Source organism: Callithrix jacchus, chromosome 5, assembly GCF_049354715.1.
Source record: "Callithrix jacchus isolate 240 chromosome 5, calJac240_pri, whole genome shotgun sequence".
In the NCBI taxonomy this organism is placed as follows: Eukaryota; Metazoa; Chordata; class Mammalia; order Primates; family Cebidae; genus Callithrix; species Callithrix jacchus.
In genome coordinates, this window is record NC_133506.1 from 62,213,160 (window position 1) to 62,235,688 (window position 22,529).

The 22,529-nt window shown below is 48.8% G+C and overlaps 1 protein-coding gene and 1 long non-coding RNA gene across 14 annotated transcripts in view; one reads left to right on the top strand and one right to left on the bottom strand.

Moving 5' to 3' along the window:
- The window catches only part of LOC118153651 (uncharacterized), a 36,920-nt gene extending 14,524 nt beyond the window's left edge, over positions 1–22,396 (bottom strand). For 2 of the 6 annotated variants that reach the window (XR_013535326.1, XR_013535324.1), the window contains exons 1-2: positions 22,211–22,396; positions 3,433–20,614 (exon numbers count right to left, since the gene is read on the bottom strand). This is a non-coding gene — a long non-coding RNA (uncharacterized LOC118153651). Of the gene's footprint in view, positions 20,615–22,210 lie in introns of all 6 variants that reach the window. The other 4 variants (XR_013535323.1, XR_013535322.1, XR_013535327.1 and 1 more) reach the window with 3 other exon arrangements.
- The window catches only part of MPRIP (myosin phosphatase Rho interacting protein), a 155,248-nt gene that overhangs the window by 60,830 nt on the left and 71,889 nt on the right, over positions 1–22,529 (top strand). The gene's annotated exons all lie outside the window — the stretch shown is intronic.

Consider the following 22,529-nt stretch of genomic DNA (forward strand, 5'->3'; position numbering starts at 1 on the left):
AGAGGGTTTTGCCATGTTGGCCAGACTGGTCACAAACTCCCGACCTCAGGTAATCCACCTGACTTGACCTCCCAAAGTGCTGGGATTACAGGTGTGAGACACCGCACATGGCCAGTTTTTTTGAAACAGGGTCTCACTCTGTCTACCAGGCTGGAGTGTAGTGGTGCTATCACTGCTCACTGTGGCCTCAACCTCCCAAACTCAAACAGTCCTTCCTTCTCAGCCTCCCAGGTAGCTGGGACTACAGGCATGTGGCTCCACGCCTGGCTAATTTTTGTATTTTTTGTAGAGATGGGAGTATCACCATGTTTCCCAGGCAGGTCTGAAATGCCCGGACTCAAGCGATCTGCCCACCGTGCCTGTCCTGGTAATTTCTTTTATTTTTTCTGGTCTTTGCTTCTGGAACTACTGTTATTTGGCTATTAGTTCTTCTGACTAGAGTCTCTAATTTTATTGTCTTTTTGCATAGCTCCTTTGTGCCTGAGGTTGCATTAACCTTGCCTTCTAACCCTTCTGTTAGGGTTTGGTTCCAGCTATTGAATTCTTAATTTCTTAGAGCTTGTTTTGTGTTTTCCGTGTGTCCTCTTGTAGCATCCTGTTTGTGTTTCATGGATGCAGTATTTTCTCTAATCATTTCAGTTATTTTGAAGTTGTGTTCTGTCTCTGGTCTGACTTTCATTCTCTTAGTACCCTTTCTGTTTGTTTTGGTCTTGGGCTGTCTTAAATGAGTGTTGACCCTTCAGAAGGAGACTGTGTGTGTATTTAGGGTATGTGTAGAAATGTCGACAGGTAGGCCTTGCCTTAGAAGGACAGGCAGGCAGGGCACTGGTTTGTTTTGGGAGAGACCCTAGAATGTCCCCAGGTATAAGCCCTCTCATATCCATTACATGGAGAATGACAGTTTTAGGAGATCTTTCTCTGGGCTAGTTGGTTTCTCTGATAGGAATTCTCTCATCTCCATTTTAGGGAGACATAGCTATGGGCAGCAGAAGGACTGGGGATGAGGGACTCAACTTTTAGGATGCAGACTTTCTTGGACCCTTCCTGCTGTTAGTCCTTCACCTCTACCTTGCCTGCCCCCTCAGCTGTGCCTGCTGCCCCTGACTCTAGGGAAGCCCTCTGTGCTGGCCAGTACGTAGGATTCTCTGGCCAGAGCCAGGCCCTGGGATCTGCCTGCTCTTGTATGGGTGCTGATCATTCCTCCTGCTCTCAGCCCTGCCCCTGCTGTGGGAGTCCCCTAGAGCCCCCAGGCCCTGAGCTTTCTCATGTCTGTAGCAGTGCCAGACTGCCTCCTCCTGGCTGTCCTCGGGAAGCTTCGTTCAAGCCACCAGGCCACTTTCCATGTATCCGCCACTTCCCACTCAAAATTTACTTGATATCTCATATCTGCTCTTGTCTCATCTCCAGCTTTTTATCCTTGAGATTTTATACCTTTCCCCCAACTTGATGGTCATATTAATTAGGGTTTTAGCAGAAAATTGAACTTTCTGATATGTTCAGTCACCTGTGTTTAACTGGAGGCCCCCCTGTGTGTCAGGAACCGGCCTGCAGCCTATTGACACATGTTGGTGTCCACCATGGCACATTGTGCCTCTCACCCACCTGTTTCAATGCCACTGTTCCCTGTCCTTTCCTACACTGTTCCCTGTGTGGGTCATATCGTTGCAGCTCTTTGTGTGTGCTTGGCAGGGTATATGTGCGTGTGTGAGTGTCAATGCACATGCCTTCCAGGGGACCTGTGTGTGTTGGCATCTTCCATTAAATGTACCATCCATAATTTTCTCTAATAACTTGGAGTAAATTTTATGAGGAAAAGATACTTTCATAAATAGTTGAAATTCCAGATTCTTCTAGTTGGAAACCCTAGGGTTAATGATGATTGCTATTCCAGAAAGGTTGGAGGGAGAGGAGACAGTTTCTCATTTCCCTCTGGTGAATAAGGCCATTCACTGTTGTGTCCCAATCACCTACCTGGGATTAACAATAAGGCCCTTGTTGTTTTGGACTGGACAGGTTCCACTCCTGGAATATCAAGGCAGCTGATACTCTGGCTGCCTTAAGGAATACCATCAGGGAGATCTGGGGCTCGGCCCTATCCTTACCCAGGGCCACAGAGCACTGATATATTTTCCTTTTCCTCACTCCAAATGTCTTCCCAGTAACTCTCTTTGGGGCCTAGGGAAACCAAGGTAACTTGGAATCATTCACCCATTGCTGGCTTGCTCTGTGCCTCAGGGGGGCTTGAAGGTGGAAAATAAATATGAAAAAGTGTCCTTGCCTTCTAGAATCTCGTTGGGAAGACCAATGGGCCAGCCATCACAGGGAGCATAAGCACTGAGACAGGCACACGTGCCTGCCCAGTATCATAGGCAGGCTGGCAGCCTTGCAACTCCCTGGGGAAAAACAATCTAGGAACAGTTTGGGGTGTGGAGCAGGGAGGGAGTGCCCCATGTAAAAGGCAGGATCAGCGAAAGCAGTGGGACTAAAGAAGCAGTGATTTCCCCCTAATGTCAGAAGTAAAATAGGTTCATGGTGAAAATTTGGGAAAACAGAAAAGCATGCAGCAAACAAAGTTGCGCATTAAACCCTACCTGGAGATAAAAATCTGTTTATATTGTGGTTATGTATCTATTCTCGTATGATGTGTATTTGTATACTTACATAAGACCTAAAAATAAGAATTTAAAAATAAACCAGTTATTTTTAATAAGAATTTTCTGGCCAGGCATGGTGGCTCATGCCTGTAATCCCAACACTGTGGTAGGCCAAGGTGGGCAGATCGATTGAAGCCAGGGCTTCCAGGCTGCAATGCACTAGGATTGCACTACTATACTCCAGCCTGGGTGATAGAGGGGGACCCTGTCTCTTGAAAAACCAAAACAAATTCTGTCTCACAGTTCCTTTCCTATCCTTCTACATATGGTCTTTAATAGCTACACCGCATTCCATTGGGTGGCTGTATCTGATTCCTTTGTTTCGTACTTTTGGATGTACAAGCTGTTTTTAAATTTTTACTTTGTTAGTGTAGTGCTTCAGAGAATATTCCTGGAAGTAAAGTTGCCAGTGCAAAGTTCCAAGCATGTTTGAGACAGCTGGTAGTTACCTGTCTCCAGAACCAACCTACTCCCAACAGCAGCAGGAGGCACCCAGGGTCTCTCACTGTCCTATTTTCCTTTCTCCACATCCTTCCCTCAGATTTGTCTGACTTTTCCCTAGGCTGTCGAGAGATGCTTTTTGAGTGAGGCACCACACAGATGTTTAAGACTAAATTTGTGGTCTATGAGAAATGAGGTACCCTGACCCATTGGAAGCCTGCAGATAATTGAAAAATCTTATTTTAGATCCCGTTTCATTCTTCCAACCATCAAACCAGAGCCAGCAGCAAAGGAAACTGGGTGATGGGCCTTCACCCAGCCCCCACACTCCCGTTACCTTTCTGCGCTGCTTCTGTCAAGAGTGGGCCGCTGGAAGTTTCCTGCTGGAGCCAGGCACCAGGGTCCCAACGCCAAGTAGTAGGATTCACCCATCTTTTGATAAGTGAGGAAACCACTAGGCAGCAGGAGGAAAGGGTAAAGCAGTCACAGGGAGCTCAGCACTCAGCCTCAACCTCTTTCTCTAGAACCTATGCCTGCCCACTCCACCTCCAAGGCCCCTTACTCTCCACCACCCCATTTGGCCTTTTGGAATTGGGACTAGAATGTTTCAGGCTCCAGAAGGCCACTGCCTGCCTACTTCCCATGTCTCTAAAAATATCTGCGAGTCTCTTCCCACCCAGGCCTGTCCCCACAGAGCCCACTTCTCTCCCCCAGTCCTCAGCTCAGGGAGGAAATAAGATCTCCCTCTCTTTCCAGGCTTAGAATGGAATAAATAAGAAAGGCTGAGTTTCCAGAGTTGAAAGAGAAGGGCTGCCTTTGTTGGGTCTGGAGGGCTGGCATGGCATTGGTGCAGGCCCACACTCAGAGGAGGGAATCAAGAAAGAAGGAAGGGGAAAGGAGCAAGAACCCCATTCTCCTCTCTGCATTTGAGATGGCCGAGAGAAGCCAGGCCCTGTTGTGGGTCCCCGGTGGGAAAGAAGCCAGCTCCCAAGCCCCAGCCACGCCTGGTCAGCACAGGCGAAAGGAGTCTGTGGGAAGCCTCCAACCTCCAGGCAGCCTGCAGCCCCTGGAGCTTTCTCAGGCATTCCTAGATTGGGACAGAGGCTCAGACCCCTCCCTGCCCCCCCACCCCTTCCACCCCTGAATTGGATGCCTGCCTAATAGAGGCTTTATTTATCTCCACATTTTCCCAGCTCTGTATAAAGAGACAAGCACGTGGGTGAGGCCTACAGATATTCCAGAAGCGGAGTGGTGGGGGGGATGAAGAATACGCAAGGATCTGTTTCTGCTATCCCCTAGGGGGGCTTTGGAGGGAGGAAGGGGGGCTAGGGCAAAGGGTGGCTGTGCAAAAGTCTTTTCTTTCATTTTCCCCCACTCAGAAACCCAAAAATAGCCATGTCAGAGGCATACACACATTGCAAATAGCAGCTGAGAAGAGCCAGCTGAAAGCCATTTGCTTCTCCCTCCCTCTCTCCTCCCTGGACGCACTCCCCTTCCTCTGCAGTCCCCTTCTTTTGAAGCTCTTGCTGGACCAACCAGTCCTGCAGCCTTGTAGGGTCCAGCACCTCCCTCGGGTAACTGAGTTGCATCTAAATTCACTTAACAGGTGGCCACATCTTTTTGTGAAAACACACGAGGAAATGTGAAAAGTCCTCCTTTGGTTTGCTTTTCTTGCAACCATGAATTTTCCTACTAAGATTCCTTAAAGTGAAACAAACCTATAGCTAAAATGTAGGTAGGAGGCCAGGAACAGTGACTCAGGAGGCCAGAGTGGGAGAGTCATTTGAGGTCAGGAGTTCAAGACCAGCGTGGGCAACATAGCAAGACCACTGTCTGTACAAAAATTTTAAAAATTAGCTGGGTGTGGTGGTATATATCTGTAGTCCCAGCTACTTGGGAGACTAACACCAGAGGACCTCTTAAGCATGGTAGTGGGAGTCTGCAGTGAGCCCTGATTACACCACTACAGTCTAGCCTGGGAGAAGAGAGGGAGATCCTGTCTCTTTTTTTTTAAGTGTAGACAATAAAAAAAATATAAAGATTGGATTTGATCTCAAGCCAAGAGGAGTGGACATATGCAAGATAGCAAATGCCATGAAAATGGTCTGCTGTTCCAAGTATTTTTCCCAATTATAAAACCAACATATGTATTGTTCAAATTTTGTAAAAAGTGTCAATTTTGTGAAAATAGGTAACCACAAAGATGAAAAGATGTTCTCCAGGAAGCATCCTTCCAGGTGGCACATCTCCACTTGATGTCACTTGGGCCGGTTGATAGAAGGCAAAGGGACATTTATCCTTGTGGGGTGATCTTCTCCTGAGATGGCACTGGGAAGGGAGGCCAGTCTTTTGGAGGCCCTTTGGTAGCTCTGACCAGGCTCTACCCTGCACTGTAGCTATCCTGAATAGAGGTTTGAATAGAAGGGTACAGGTTTAGCATTGAGTTGGAAACACGTTAATTTGGAAGCCTACACTTCCCCATCCCAAAGAGATGGGGACTTGAGATCCAAGGTTTCCAGAGTGCCTTGGTACCCCTCCTGAATCACCCAGTTCAGTCTGGCTTGGGGTACAGGCTGCAGTGCACAAATGGTTCTTGGAAAACATGGCATAACTGGCCCAGTGAGTCTAAGGTGCAGAGGCCAGATTCATAGCTCATTTCAAGCTGGACTTTTTTTCCCTTGTCTAACCAGTCAAAACAAACGAAATTGGATTAGTATGTCTTCAAGCAGTTTGTCAAAAAATATATAACTTGTGTGTGTGTGCGCGTGTGCGTGTGCGTGTGTGTGTGTGTGTATTTCAGTTCTCCCATCTGTTAGCTCAGGGATTGCCAGTGCCCAAGTGCTCAGGCAGGTTGATGGCTTGTCAGGAACTGGCTGCACAGCAGGAGGCGAGCAGCAGGCAAGTGAGGCTTACCGCTCAAGCTCCATCTCTTGTCAGCATTAGATTCTCATAGGAGCATGAAGCCTATTCTGAACTGGGCATGAGAGGGATCTAGGTCATGTGCTCCTTATGAGAATCTAATGCCTGATGATCTGTCACTGTCTCCCATCACCCCCAGATGGCACCATGTAGTTACAGAAGAACAAGCTCAGGGCTCCCACTGATTCTACATTATGGTGAGTATGTGATAAAGTGCACAATAAATGTAATGCACTTGAATCATCCTGAAACCATCCATCCATTCCCCCCCACCCTGGAAAACCTGCCTTCCATAAAAGTGGTCCTTGGTGCCAAAAAGTTTGGGGAACGCTGCATTAGCTAACCTTGAACAGTTTTGCAATCTCACGAAACCTAAATTTCCTCATTTGCAGAATGTGGAGAATAATAACAGTTTTTTAGGATAACTATGGATTTAAACCAGAACTCAGTAGAGTGCTATATCCTGTCTTCTCTACCACCCTTCTGCTTCACTCAGGGAATTTATCTTAAGAGTTGGGAAGAAGGCAGGGGAACCTTCTGCTGTGTCCTGCTGCACTGTGTGATCCTCTGAGCAAGGGAGAGGCTCACTTCACCCTCAAGAAAGTCCCTTCCTGGTCTCAGGCCCAGTGATACCTGCCAACTGGTTAAGAAGCAGAGTTTAACATTTCAGTAATGTTACGTCCAGATTTTGAGAAAGAAAAGGCTGGGCACAGTGGCCCATGCCTGTAATCCTAGCACTTCGGGAGGCTGAGGCAGGTAGATCACCAGAGCTCAGGAGTTCAAGACTGGCCTAGCCAACAGAGTGAAACCCTGTGTCTACTAAAAATACAAATATTAACCGGATGTGGTGGTGGGCACCTGTAATCCCAGCTACTCGAGCTGAGCCTGACACAAGAGAATTCGCTTGAACTCGGGAGGTGGAGGTTGTAGTGGTCGAGATCACACCACTGCACTCCAGCCTGGGCAATAAGAGTGAAACTGTATCTCAAAAAAAAAAAAAAAAGATTAAAAAAAGAAAGAAAAAATATATACAAACACACACACACAGTTACTTGAAAAAAAAAAAGCTTCAGCAACATTAAACAGTAGTGTAGACAGCAGTGAGGATATTTTCCTGCCTGAGAATTATTTCCTGAGGATAGAGTTCTAGAAATAGAACAGAAAAAGCCAACAGCTGTAGGTCCTGCTGTGGCCCCTGTGGCAGGTGTAACAGCTATAGGTCCTGCTGTGGCCCCTGTGGTGGGTGTAACAGCTGTAGGTCCTGCTGTGGCCCCTGTGGTGGGTGTAACAGCTGTAGGTCCTGCTGTGGCCCCTGTGGTGGGTGTAACAGCTGTAGGTCCTGCTGTGGCCCCTGTGGTGGGTGTAACAGCTGTAGGTCCTGCTGTGGCCCCTGTGGTGGGTGTAACAGCTATAGGTCCTGCTGTGGCCCCTGTGGTGGATGTAACAGCTATAGGTCCTGCTGTGGCCCCTGTGGTGGGTGTAACAGCTATAGGTCCTGCTGTGGCCCCATTGCAGGTATATAGACTGCTCAGGCAGCTGCAGTTCTAATGCCCTTTCCAGGTCATGGATTCCCTTCAAGCCATTCCCAAAAAGTCTGCCTGCCTTAGCTCACCATCCCGTTGTCCAGGAGGTCAGGCTTGGCCTAAAGGAGGACTGGCTTACTCTTGGCTCAAATGTCAGCCTCAGGGAGCTGAGGGTTGAGGACTAGGAAACGTCTAGGTAGATGTAGTCCTCTGGCTTCTAGGCTTCCCTTTCCTATCTTTATTATTATTTTTAATTGTTTTTATTTTTAAAAAATAGAGACAGGATCTCCCTATGTTGCCCAGGCTGGTCTCGAACTCCTGGGCTCAAGCAATCCTCCCGCCTTGGCCTCCCAAAGCACTGGGATTACAGGCATGAGCCACCGCACCCAGTCTCCCTTCCTGTCTTTATGGGCCACTCCTGTCTGCTTTGGCCATAGTCAAGGCAAGGCCTTAGGTCAGGAAAGGGGCTATGCCATCAGCTCCCCAAGTGCACAAGGTCCTTGCCTCTCCTTTGGCCTATATGAGTACCTCCCTTGTGCTCTGTGTTGTGCCGGGCATTGTGGGAGATGCCAAGAAAGCCAATGCTGAGACACCTGGGCCTCCCGAGGGTGAGTGCAGTGTGGAACTGTCAGGCTTTCCTCTCTGCCAGGTCACTGTGTTGGGGCAGGTGATGGTCAGGGCATGTGTGGAGTGTGCAAGCAGGTCCACCAGTCACTAGTTGAGTAGCGTTGGCTAAGCCACTTTCTCACTTGTGCAGTGGTGACAGCTCCCTTCTCAGGGTCATTAAGGAGTCAGCAAGATGGCCATGTGTCATGTCGCGTGTGCTTGGTATACGCACACCCAAGAGAGACCAGGCCTGGGCTGACACAGCTGCCCAGGTGCTACCCTCCATCGTCTGCACTTCCAGCGCAGCTAGTAGACTCCTGTCCACAAAGGACTCTGAAGGAAACATCTCAAAGGTTAGGGGCCTGCTGGACAACATTGAGGTCAACACTGTGGACAGACAGCTCTGTATAATTCTTCTTCCTGTCCTTACCCAGTCATACCTGCACCCTTCTAGGGGTGGACCTCTGTTTATCCTTTTTGTAACCACTTCTGTCTGGCATGGGCCCCAAGAGTTGATGCTACATGCAGGCCTCACATACTTTGACACAAGTGTGGGTATGCTAGGGTTGGAAGACCCATGTGTGCCAGCTTCCAGGTACAGCTGGCCTGTTTCCTCCATGCCAAGGCCTGGAGCTAAGGAAGTCAGGTTTGTTGCCAGGAGCTGGCCTTGTCCCCAGCCCTGTGTCCCCATCAGCACTGCTGGGAAAGCAGCTCAGACCCCAGGGCCAGCAGCCATGAGGGTATCTGCTTGCAGTGGCTCTTTGGGAGCAGCAGCTATTTTTGGTAAGCTGCCTAATTGGAGGCCCTGGTAGAGTTTAACCAGCTCACCTTGTGCTTTGATCCTTCTGTTTTGCCTTCTCTTTTTACATGGAAACAGTTGAAGTTCATGGCCTGACCAAAGCAAATTTGTTTTTGCAGGAGACAAACGCTTTTGCTGTTAAAAAAAAAAAAAAAAAACCCTGCCCCTCTCAGGTCCCTGCTCTGCCTGTTAAGTAATTTCCAGTGGGTTGTCAGCATTAATATTTGTTCCTTCCTGAACAAATATTTGTTCTCCCTCTCTTACTTGCTATATCAGGACATCAGGGGTGGGGGCTGAAAAGAGTATTGAAAAAGATGGAAGTATAATTCTCTGCAGAAAAAAAGATTGGTTTCAAAAATGCTGTCCTACATCCTGCCTCAGACAATGGCCCTTTGCACATGATTGCTCTCACTTTTGATGCCCTCACTTTATTTTAAGCTGAAAGAACCAAATCTTCAAGTAAAGCCTCTTTGTTCCTTTTCAGCAATGAGTTATCTCCTAGGATGGGAGACCAGGTGTTTTCTCGGGCACAGTCATCATTTAGCTTTTTCCCAGAGGAAAGGAACTTTGTGTGTCCCTGGTGGCTCTGGGAATGGGTGTGTGAGCCCGTTTCCTCAGGAGTAAAACTAAGATGATAATGAATAATGTCTGTCTTGTTTGCATGTCAGATATTCATGTAACACAGTGCTTGTAAACACTCTCATTTAATCCTTTATGGAATAAGCCCCATGCTTACCTCCATTATACAGATGAGGAAAACTGTGACTAGAGAGTCCGAGTTGTCCCACTGCTATGTGATCATGTGCCTGCATCATCTAACATGATCCCAGCCCCCGTGGCTCATGGACGTGAGCAACTATTTTCTGGATGCGCATACAGCAGTGTACCAGGCTGCATGACCATGGGGTGCTGCTGCATAGAGCCTTTGGCTGTGAGTGAGTTGTTGGTGAACCAACAGAACATTTTTCTTTTCCTGATAGAGAATTACTTCTGTGTCGCACCAGTAAAGGAGATGTGGCATGAAGGTGGGTGGCAAGGATTGTTGTTCCTGCCGGCTGGGTGGCTATGTCTTTCATCCTTCTTTCCTGCTGACCAGTCCAAGGTTGCATTCAAGCCTAGGTAAGGAGCCACGAAGGCAGAACTGTTTCCCCGTCCTTCCTTTTGTCCCTGTCACCTGCCCCTGGCTGCTAGCTGATTACCTGTCCTGTGTCACAGGCAGACCCCTGATTGTTTTCTTTCTACTGCGTCTTCTCCTTGCCTCCCTCTCAGCTACCCATGAGGTTTCAGTGCCATGCCAGCTAGCTTGCTGCAGGGAGCCATTGCCTCCCTTCGGAGCACCCACCCTTCCCGTCTCCCTTCCATCTTTCACGAAAGTGTGGGCCTTTGGCTCAGTGGTATGGGCCACCAGCTTTGTCCTTAAGCCCCTGCTTCATTTTTGCCCTGAGCTCACTCTGGGGCCCAGTGTGGGCACTTGTTCAGGTTTCTCTGTTGGGGTTCTTCTTGGTTTGGGGAGGGTTGGCATGTGGTGGAGTTGAGAGGGGCCTTGTTGCTTCCAGGTGCTTTGGTAGAGTGGTCCCAGGTATCCACTGGGTGTGTTTGCTACTTTCTCCTATCTTCCCTGTCACAGTTAGCCCACTTTAGGTTTATGTAAACCTCACACAGAAGCCTACAAATAGACTTTTGTTGTTCATCCTGAAGTAGACACTAATCCCATTCAGTGGAACCTGGGATGGGCATTGCTTCCTCCTGGTGGTATGGTGGTATGGGTTGAGGGCCCAACAGGGATGCTGTTGGACTTCTTCACTGCAGGCCTTGGTCAGCACCCATTGTTCTTCCCTGGCCAACAGTCTCCTAGGAGTCCAGGGTTGCCCATTGCTGTTGTGAGGTCATACATCTTTCTACACCCACACTCCTAGGGATGTGGAGTCAGTCTTGAAACTGGGTGGGACCCCTCCATTCCCCCTCTTAACTGGGGCAGGACTGCTCTCTCCCTGTAAGAAGGGGGTAGGGGTGAGGTCCCTGTTCGCCTTGGCTTGGAGGCACTCAAGACAGGAAAGGTCTCACCTCAGAGATGGATGGGTCCCTTTGCCATTGAGTCAGCCCACTGAGGCAGAGAAGGGCAGGCACTCACTCACCGGTGGTTTTGTGAGAGATGCTGTCTCTGATTATCCGAAGTTCTATAATGAGATGCTTTCCAGTAAGGGCTGAAAACAGTGTGACTCCAGGGCTATGGGAAGGGGGTCTGATTTGGGCCCTACTTCCATCTCAGCCATTACCAGCCTGATGGCCAAGGCAGGGCCTTCCTTTCAATACAGCTTAGGGTTTTTATCTTTAAAATAGCCGTTCCCACCCCATATAGGACATCTACCACTCAAAAGGAGGCTTTTTAAAGAAACTTTATTGCGGTAAGCCATAAGACAGAACATTCACATCATAGGTTCAGCTTGATGAAGCTTCACAGACTGACCACACCTTTGTAGCCAGTGCCATGATCAGGAAACACGGCATCTCCAGGTGGGCGTGGGAGCTTGGCCAGGGCAAAGTGTCTGCAGAGTGTTGCTGCAACACACGGGGTGGGCTCACCACCATGTCTCTCTCAGCCCTGCCAGTGCCCAACACAGCAGAGGTGCCCAGTATCCCACTGTCCACTGAGTGACTGAACAGGTGAAAGGAAACTGATTCCTACACTCTTGGTCTTTTCTAGTGAGTCTGTGGCCATGTCTCAGTGTTTCTGCTTCTTCACCCTTTGTGGTCGACTTGTAGAAGCCCCTCTGCCCAGAGAACTTTATCCTGAGCAGGCAGCAGCAGAAACATGCCAAGCCTGGTGTGGGCAGCATCTGTGATCTTAAGATAGTTGGCCTCCACCACTTCTGAGAGAGGGTGCCAAGAGCACCCCAGAGCCCACCCTTCACAGAGCTTGGGATCTTTGAGACCTGGACTTTACCCACCAGGCAGGATCCATGTAGTGTTCCCTCTCCTCCTTCCAAAACCGGGTCCTCTTGAGTCCCTCAATGGTGTTGACCGGTGAAGGCTGGCCAGACCCAGTGGAGAGATCTGGGATGGAGAGCTGTTTAGTCTGGAAGGTACGTCAGTCCCAGAAGATGGGTGGGTCAGGGCTGAACACAAGGGAAAAAGACCCACATGTGGAAAGAAATTGCCACTGTGCCATCATAACTGACCAACTGTACCTATTCTCAACCTTGGAAGGACAAGGTGGGAGTGGCAGGCTGTAAGGATGGAAGTTCAAACATCACTGTTGATACAGAGCTCCCATAACAAGCTGGATTTCTGAGAAGCAGATTGGGAATTCCCAGTGGGAGAGAGGCAGATGAGAGCATCCAAGATAAGGACTTCTTTCCCAGATGCTGGCCTTCCTGGAATGCTGGCTGAGGATCTCAATCTCAGTTCTTAATAGTTATTTTATTGGGTTGGGAAGTCTTTGGAAGCAGAAAATAAGCCAAAGAGGAACTTAATGTCATACCCCCTTCTCAAGGAACATTTTCTCTACAACACATTTGGTTGATTCTTAGCTCCTGCTCCTGTCCTTTCAAAGTGTAGCCTGGAGAGTGTCAGGATTTAATGGGCTCTAGCCCCCGCTCCTGCCTTTAGAGTGACAGTGTTGGTGTTTGTGGGTTTTCTCTGTGAATCAGTTCTGAGAACAACAGGGTGCTTCTTCCAGGGTTCTGGACTTACAGCCAGGAAGCTCAGTTACTCCCAGTGACAAACCCCATGAGTCCTCAGGAAGGAACCTCAGCTCCTGGGCAGGGCGGGGACTTCGAGGCTGCTGCCATGTTCGGGTAGATGTGGGGAGCAGGAGCCAGACAGAGGCTGGGTGCTATTCAGGTTGCTTCAGTATCTGGCATTTGGGCACAAGACCTGTCCTTAGAAGATTTGGGGCTGGCAAGTGCCTTGTGAGCCTGATGCTGTTGGGCAGGCAGACATCTGCATCATCTCACATAGCAGCTTCCTCTGGAGTCCAGTGTCCTGGCGGGCAGCAAGGAGGGCTGTGGCCTGACCTGTATTCAAATGGATTTGGCACACAGGCCCAGGCTGGTCCTGCACATCACCTGCTAAAGGGCCATCCTTACCCTCCTTTGTCCCCTTTGTGTCTGAGACCCTAAAGGCTGGGGAAACCCAGAGATTCCTGTTGTGTCTTGAGCTCATTCTTGAGTTCCCATCTCTCTGGCTGGTTTGGAATCTTGAGTTTCTCCCCAGCAGGTGATTTGAAGTCCTTTGGGCTTCCAGCTTGCGTGGATTCCTCTGTGCCTGCCTGCTGCCCTCTGGGTCTGAAAGTGTTTGGCAAGAAGGTGCATGTATGAGAGCCCATGGTGTGCCAGCTTAGGGCCAGGGCTGCAGAGGCTGCTCACTACTCAGGGGCCTCCCTGGAGCTCTCTCCACATCTCCCACCTCACACACCTGCAAGGGCCATTTCCCTGTAGACAGAGCAGTTGCCTTACACAGGCACCACCTCTTCCTGTTTCCTAGGCCTGCTGGAGAAGGACGGCCTCCCTGCTGCCTTGTCCCTCAGGCTGCCTGAAGGTTTTGTTTTCTTTCCTGTGACTGGCATGGCCTTCCAGGGTACTGCCCCCAAGCATTTAATGAAATCATAGCTCTAGTGTGTCCATTCACCCCCACTGCCAGCAGGCTCTTTACAGCTGCATTTTGTCTGCACATTTCTGTTTTTCTTTGCTTTCATCAGGCCCTCTTTGGCCCATCAAAAAGCTGTAAGTGACTTAGTACAGCTGGGTAGCCAGGCTGGGACGGACAGACAGCCATCAGAGCCAAGCCTCTGGCATCAAATAGAGACCAAGGTTTCCCTTTGAGGCAGTGGTTCCCAGCCTTGGCTAGACATTAGAAACACTAAAGAAGCTTTTAAGAATTCCTATGCCCTAGCCCTACCCCAGAGAATTTAAATCTGAGTCTCTGGGCATGGAACCTCTATTTTGAAATCTTACCAGGCGATTCCATTATTCAGCAAAAGTTTGGAACCATTGCTTTAAGCTTTAAAACCTTCCATTTTAAGCCAGCTGGCCTTTGTCTCTAGCCTCTAGAGAGGTCTGGGACCCCTGAAGTTGCTTTTCTCTGCTTTAGATCCCCTAGGAGTGACCAGGAGGGTGCTGGGGCTGGGGCTGGGTGAATGTTATGGGCCTCATAGCTGCATTGCTTTCAGTCTTACTGTAGCAAAAACAGCTTGCTTTCTCTACATCTGCCTGGCAGGCCTTTGGGCAGAAAAGGCAGTTATGCCATGTGGCAAAGCAGTGCTCTCTCCCTCTCAGGCTCAGGTGGACTTGGAGACCAGGCAGGCTGGGACACAGGAAGCTCCATCTGAGGCCACCAGCAGCAGCACTCCGCCTGCCTGTGTGCCAGCGCTGCCTCTTCTCTAGCACAACTTCTTCCCCTGACCCTGGTCCACAGATTTTTGAAAGCACCCAGACAGGCTGAAGGGCCCTTAGCCCCCTTCTCTCCCTTTTCCTCTGTGTCCTCTCCTTATCCTCGCCACTGTTTTTCCCCTCATTTCTTATCCAAACATGCCTTGAAAAGGTCTCAAAAACTCATGGCGAAGGTATAAAATACTCAACTAAAATCTGTTCTACCCACTGCTGAGCTCATAGGTATATAGAGCACCATGGCAAGTTCTTCTCTGAGAATTCACCAGAGGGACTTCCAGGCAGTGGGGTAAAAGGAAGTGTGCACCTTTTTAGCGGAGTGGAATCTGCAAACTTGGAGGCCAGAAGAGCCATTTATAGGCTCTGTGTTCAAGGGGAAGCAGTTCTCCCACAGGGGTACTGACACTTTTGAGACCACCATGCGTGTGTACTGGGGTTGAACAGTTAAGCAAATGGACAGCAGGTGGCAGGAGCCACTGCTACATGCAGTGACAAGGAACAGGTAGGCAAGGGAAGGAGGCTAGAGTGATCCACAGAGGTACTAGTGTGTTTGGTTGATAGAGACTTTAATAAAGATACTTAAGGATACAGAAAGAAGTGATTATAGATATGTGGTATACACAGGTTATATATACTTTTGTTTCCTTGATCCATTAGCGGAGAGGGACTAGAAGCCTTGAGACCTGGCCAGGAGCAGTGGCTCACGCCCGTAATCCTAACACTTTGGGAGGCCGAGGCAGGCAGATCACAAGGTCAGAAGTTTGAGACCAGCCTGACCAATATGGTGAAACCCCGTCTCTGCTAAAAGGACAAAAATTAGCTGGGCTTGTTGGCACACACCCATAGTCCCAGCTACTCAGGAGGCTAAGGCAGGAGAATTGCTTGAACCCAGGAGGCAAAGGTTGCAGTGAGCCGAGATCGCACCACTGCATTCCAGCCTGGGCAACACAGTAAGACTCTGTCTTAAAAAAAAAAAAAAAAAGAAGAAGATGATGCCATGAGGCCTGCAAAGCAATGAGCTCACCTGTCACCCAGATCTTGAATTTAAATGGCACTTCGCAATAAAAGTGAACCAAGGCTTCTGGAAGAAATGGTTGATTCTAGGGCTGGGACAGGAAATATACCCTAAAGGTACATGAAGCACCTTGTAGTGCCAGGAAGTGCTTTGAGACTGTACAGGTGCACATGCAGATGGCGGTAGGTCAGGGGTACATAGAAGCTGGCTGAAAAGCCCCCAGTGGCCAAAGATGGAACAATTTGGGCAACAAAATAAATAGTTTAATGTTGGATTATGGTGTAGTGTAGATGTTTGTCTCCTCCAAATCTCATGTTGAAATTTGTTCCCCAGTGTGGAGGTGGGGCCTAGATGGGAGGTGTTTGGGTCTTGAGGGAAGATCCCTCATGAGTAGTTCAATGCCCTGGGTAGGAGTGCAAGTGGATTTTTTACTCTGTTAGTTTCCTTGAGAACTGGTTGTTAAAAAGTGCCTGGCAGCTTCCTTCTCACTCTCGCCCTCCTCTCTTGCCATGTGCTCTCTGCACACACCGGTGCCCATTTGCCTTCCACCGTGAGTAGAGCAGCGCAAGGGCCTCACCCGATGAGATGGCCAATCTTGAAATTTTTAGCCATCCAGAATTGTGAGCCACATAACCCTTTTTTTCTTTGTAGATGACCCACCTTCGGGTATTCTTTTATAGCAGCACAAAACAGACTAAGACAAATTATAATCCAAAGTATAAAATAGCCACAAGTTCATATTGGCATAAGGAAATGATTTAGCAAAGAAAGAAATGGGAAGGAAATAATTATTTATTTCTTTGCTAAATAAATAAATGATTTAGCAAAGAAAGAAAGAAAAAGGAAGAGACAAAATGTCCTGTGCAGAATTCCAGGTAATTTATGCAGCTACTCCTCCTTAAGGAGATGACCATAGCTCCCCACTCCGTTTGAGTGGTAACTTCCTTCCAGAGAGCACAGGGGTGGGGAGGAGCTTTGCAGCAGAGAAACTGACAGTCATGACCCCTGCCAGGCACTCAAGTTCATCATCAACAATGATCAGTCATGAAGCCTTAAAGGATGGGCAGATAAGGGGACGTCACCTCTGTGATTGTCCGTCCTAAAACATACAACCACAGTATAATCATGAGAACAACATCAGACAAACCCAAATTGAAGTGCAATCTGTAACACACCTGACCAGCATTCCTCAAAACCATCAAGGTCGCCCAAACACAGAAAGTCTGAGAAACTGTCATAGCTGAAAGGAACCTTGGGACAGGGCACTTAATGTGATGCAGGTCCTGAGTGGGATCCTGGAGCAGGAAGAGGATAATAGATGCAAGCTGAGGTCAGCTGAATCAAGTTGTGCTGAATGAGGTGTGAGCTTTAGTTAATAACAGGTCAGTACTGGTTTATTTATTGTAGCAAATGCACTGCACTGAGGTAAGGTCTTAATAACAGGGTAAACTGGGTGAGGGGTATAGGAGAACTCTTCACGCTCTCTTCTCAACTTTTCTGTAAATCTAAATCTATTCTGAAATTAAAAGGTTATTTTAAAAGTTTAAAAAACAAAAAAAAAATCCTCTAGGCACAGTGCCTATGGGTGGGGGGTGCCTACTCCACAAGGAACAATACCAAGAAAAAAAGTTTGAAAAAGATAAAAATAAAAAAGTACCATAGTGACTCAGAGAGGAAGCCACTCTAGGCCAAGTTTCCAAGAAAGACCTGGAAAGGAGGTGCCAGTAGACTTGCCCTTAAGGACAGGGATGACCAGCACCCTGGCCATGGAGGCCCCTGGCAGATATCCTGAGGCAGGCCTGGGGGCCCAGGTCATGAGAGGAAAGCTAGGAAGTGGGGGCTCAGGCCATGACAGGAGCCTTGCCAGGGGCTTTCCACCATCTTCCCTGTGGCCTGGGCATCTGCCTGCTGGCCCATGTGTCCAGGGGGCTCTGTTTTCTGCTTCTGTTGAGGAGGGAGACCTGGCAACAGGTGACACCTGAGAGACTGTGCTGGGGAACAGCTATGGAGGCTGAAGCTGGCGTCCCTCTCAGGACCACGTGTTCTATAGTTGTAGGACTTGTTCATACTCTTCTGCCTGTTAAACAAAGGCAGCAGGACCAAGTAGGAACTGCAAACTGACTTGGCTGTCAGGCAGCCTCCTAACTTCCTGAGTGTGATGTCTGGTCAGACCCGTGCCCAGGCTCCCTCGAGCGGGGTCACCTTCCCCAGCACTGCTCACTCACTCTGTCCCCAGAAGGCCTCTCCTACTGTGTCTGCAGGTTTCTCACTGAGGCCATTCCCCACTTTGTGGCATGCTACCCACCCTGCTATTTGTGGAGCTTGCCTGACTGCTCTGGAAGGGCAGCCGTCCAGACCAGGTTTCATCAGTTTTGTTCATTGTCACATGATGGTCATTGGCACTGCACAGAGCAGTTGCTGGGTAAATAATAATGTTCACCAGGTGTGCGGGGGCTGCGGGCAGCGTGGTCCACCTTAGGCATGCTGCTGCGCTTGTCCAGCTGGTGTCCCTGTGTATGCAGTGGCAGCAATGCACCTCACACTTGTTGGACAGAACGTGTTTGGTGAAAGGCCTGGGTAACCCCCCTTTCTTGTCTCCAGCTGAACTCTTATCTCTGCCCTCCTGCTCCATGGACCTAGCTCTTTCTGTCGGGATCTCCCAGGACAAGTCTCAAGTCTTGTGTCTGGAGCCACCTTAAGAGATCTGAATCTTCCAAACCAGGCCTCCTTGCCCCTGCATCCCACAAGTGCTCATCTCTCAGCGGTTGTGTCTTTTCCTCCCGGATCATGAAGTCTGTGGCAGGCTCCATGTCTTCCTCATCACTGTGATCCCAAGCCTGATGTCCAGTGGATGCCATGGAGTTAAAAGATTTGGGGGATGGTGGTCCTGCCCCATAGCCCTAGCCCCTCCCTGGTGGTTTCTGTTCTCTATATGTGGAACAGCCCTGGCTCCTGCTGTCTGCTCCTGTGGGGCTCACTCAGGACCCTCTGCATGGTTCATCGCTCTGATGAACTGAGTTCCACTTATTCTCAGACTCCTCCCCTCTTCCCTTTTAAGGGGAGCCCAGCTCTGCAGGAGGAGGATAGCCTCCTGAGGACAGGGCTGTAACTTGGCTGTGGGTTGGTGCCTCTGGACAAAGGCATTTCAGGGCAGCCAGTGGCACTAGGTGGGGGGAGGATGGGGCAGCTCTGAGGCTGTGCATGTATGGTGTCCCATCCCCACTCAGAGGCACATGGGCCTTGGGAGAGGCTGGGCATTTCTGCTGGTGACATAGCAAATTTACTCTGTCCTTTCTTCCTGGCCACAGGAGGCCAATGAGGTGTTCTCAGTTCTGAGCTCTCTCCCAGCGGCCCTCCTAACTCAGACAGCTGGGATGGAACTTGAGGTCTCACTAGCTCCCATGAGCTTTGGGAGCTGTCCACTTGGGGACTCCTCTGGGTTGGGGCTGGAACTGTTTCATGCCCTGGGGGTGGGAACTTGGGACTGCCCTTGCAGACAGCTCCTGGCCTGTCCTGCAGTCTCTTCCTTCACTGACTGGCATCCCTGCTGCCCTCCCCATCTGAGTCCATCACTAGCAGTATAGCCCTAAAGGGTCTGTTTTCTATGAAGACAGGTACAGAAATATCAGAGAGAAGTAGCTGGGGTATAGGTCATGTACAAAATTTTAAAAAAGAAGTTTGGCAGTACCTGTTCTCACCCTGGCAACCACCATTCTACTCTCTATGAATTTGACTACTTTGGGTACCTCACGTAAGTAGAATCATACAATATCTGTCCTTTTGTGACTGGCTTATTGCACTTAGCATAATGTTTTCAAGATTCATCTGTAGAATGGCACATACCAAAATTTTATTTCATTTTATGGCTGTATTATATTGTAGTGTAGGTACATACTACAGTTTGTTTATTCATTCCATCTATTGGTGGACACTGGAGTTGCTTCCACCTCTTGACTATTGTGAATAATGCTGCCATGGAACATGGATGTACAAATATCTGCTTGAGTCCCTACATTCAATTCCTCTGGGTATATACCTACAAGTGGAATTGCTGAATGAAACAGCAAATCTATAAAATCCGGTTTAATTTTTTGAGGATGCTCCATACTGCTGTTCAGATTGGCTGTACCATGGTTCCAGTTGTTCCTTGTCCTCACCAACACTTGTAGTTTTCTGGTTTTTTTTTTTTAATAATTTCTACCCTAGTGAGTGTGACTTGGCTGATTTGATTTGCATTTTCTTTTCTTTCTTTTTTTTTTTTTTTCCTTAAGAGACAGGGTCTCACTCTTTTGCCCAGGTTGAAGTACAGTGGTGCCATCACAGCTCACTGCAACCTCAAACTCCTGGGCTCAAGGGATCCTCCTTGCTCCTGTGTATACTGGGACTGTAGAAACACTACACCTGGCTATTTGTTTTTTTTTTTTTTTATTTTTTTAGAGATGAGGTTTCATTATCTTGCCCAGGTTGGTCTCAAACTTCTGGCCTCAAGCTATTCTACTTTGGCCTTCTGAAGTGCTAGGTGACTTGCATATTCTAATGACAAAACGTGTCAAGCACCTTTTTATGTGTGTCTTGGCCATTTGTATATCTCCTTTGGAGAAATGTATATTCACATCCTTTGTCTATTTTTGTTTTTTGTTGTTAAGTTTTAGGAGCTCTTTATTCTAGATATCAGATATGTGATTTTCAAGTATTCCCTTCCTTTCCCTGGGTTACCTTTTCACTCTCTTGTTAGTGTCCTTAGATATACAAAGGTTCAATTTTGATGAAGTCTAGTTTATTTTGTTGTTGTTGCTTGTGCTTTTGGTGTCATATCCAAGAAGTGGTTGCTAAATCCAGTGTTATGGGGCTTTTATCCTTGGTCTTCCATGCATTTTATAGCTTTTGTTCTTGCATTGAAGTATCTGCTCCATTTTTAGTTCATTGTTGCATATGGTATAGTGTAACCCTTGATTGGTGGATCCTGCAAGCTGACCATTGTGGTGGGTGAGGGGAGTGAAAAGCTGTTGTTCCCCAGTTCACATGCCTCTCCCACCCGCTTCCCATCTACCCATGCACCAGTTTTAGGAAGAAAGTGGGCCTTAGCTGGGTGAGGGCTCCCAAGGGAAGCTCCTCTGGCAGAGGGCCCTTGGCCACTTGGCAGGGGCCTGGGTAATCTTGCAGCCTAGGCAGTGGTCAGAGCCAGTAGTCCAGCCTGGCACAGCAGGTGTGAGGAGGAACTTCCTGGTCTTGGTAGCAAGTGAAAAGGGTCCTTGTTTTGTTCTTTCTCCCTTAAAAAAAAAAAGTAGTTTAGCAGTTCTAACTATGCCCTCCGGAAAGCCCTGAATGGGTCATTTCCGCAGCATCTTAACAAAGTCCCTTATAGCAGAAGGCCCAGCCCATCCACTGCAGCACCAAGGCTGGGACCGGGCCCACACTACACTGTTGCTGCTGGGATTAGCAGATGCTCACGTCTTGGAGGCCCCCTCCTATTAATACACGAATGACTCAGAAACCCCACACTATCTCTAGAACCAGAGTTGAATCTTAAAAGAGGGCCACCGGGTGCGGTGGTTCACGCCTGTAATCCCAACACTTTGGGAGGCCGAGGCAGGTGGATCACGAGGTCAAGAGATCGAGACCATCCTGGTCAACATGGTGAAACCCCGTCTCTACTAAAAATACAAAAAATTAGCTGGGCATGGTGGTGCGTGCCTGTAATCCCAGCTACTCTGGAGGCTGAGGCAGGAGAATTGCCTGAACCCAGGAGGCAGAGGTTGCAGTGAGCCGAGATCGCGTCATTGCACTCCAGCCTGGGTAACAAGAGCGAAACTCTGTCTCAAAAAAAAAAAAAAAAGAGGGCCTCCTTGGAATTGGAGCAATAGCTTTGCCTCTGCGATGACACTCACTGTTACATCCCAGTAGAAAGAAAGAAAGGTAGGGTCTCGGGATTTTGGTCCTGGCTACATGGTCCCTGCTGCTTCTGTGGTGGAGGTGGCATGCTGTGGTGGGCTAGGAGTTAGGAAGTCTGGGCCTCAGTTTCCATGTCCAGACCTTAGGGGAGAGGTGGGATGTAGAGTGCCTTCCAGGCCAGGGTAGGCAGGGAGGTGAGCTCTCCCTCCTGATGAAGCCATAAAGGCCTGCTGAGAAGGACCTGGCCTGCTTGCTGCTGAGCCCATAGTTTTTCCCTATTATCTGTGCACCGTTCTGTTTTGTTTTGTTTGAAGTGTACAAGTCATTGTCTTTTAGGATATTCACATGGTTATGCAACCACCAACACAATCTAATTTCAGAACATTTTTCATCAACCCCCAAACAAACCCTGCACCCCTTAGCTGCCACCCCCAATCCTACCCTCCCCAAAGCCCCTGGCAGCCACTCCTCTGCTTTCCCTCTTTTTCAGTTGGCCTGTCCTAGATGTTTCGTGTAAATTGAGTCATGCAATATCATCTCACAACTTTACCATCTGCTGGTTGCAGCAGAGTCCTTGGCCCAAGGCTAGGGTGGTGGCTGCAGATCAACACCATGGCCTTGGTGGCCTAGGTACTGATCATGGGAAGGCCGTTCCTCAGGGGCCTGCATCTCTTTCCAGGTTGCTTCTCCACCTCATGCCTTGCAGAGCATGTCACTGTCTGATTTTTGTACAAATATCATCCTGTTAACCCTTAATGAATATAGGATTTTGGTAAAGTTGATGGTTTCTATCTTATAAATAAAACCTATCACAGATATAAATAAATCAAATATTTATATTATTAAATCTATAATATAAATCTAGCAGGTTTGGCTTGTTCCATCATTCAGAAATGTTTACTGAAGCTCTTATTAGAAGGTACTGACCTAGGTGTATAGAGTAAATACAGTGAGTTTTATCAAGCATCTCTCACCATAGTATGCAGAGCAGTTGGGCAGACCTGCAGGTGGGCCATGGCCTCTGCCCAGGGCCTCCCTTCAAGGAGCACAGGACAGTGATCCAGGAGGGGAGGATGCCAGGCAGGCCTCTCTGGCAGGGCAGCAATAAAGGAGGCTGCGCTGTGCAGCATGTAGCCGTGGGGCAAGCAGGTCCAGGAGGCAAGGTGGGGCAGTTGGTGCAGGGAACGGAGCTTGGGCTGGGAGCTGTTGGAGCTGTTGGAGCAGTTGGAGCAGTTGAGTCGGGGGATGGCCTGGCTAAATCTGTGCTGAAGAAGAATGGTTCTGGGGCTGTTC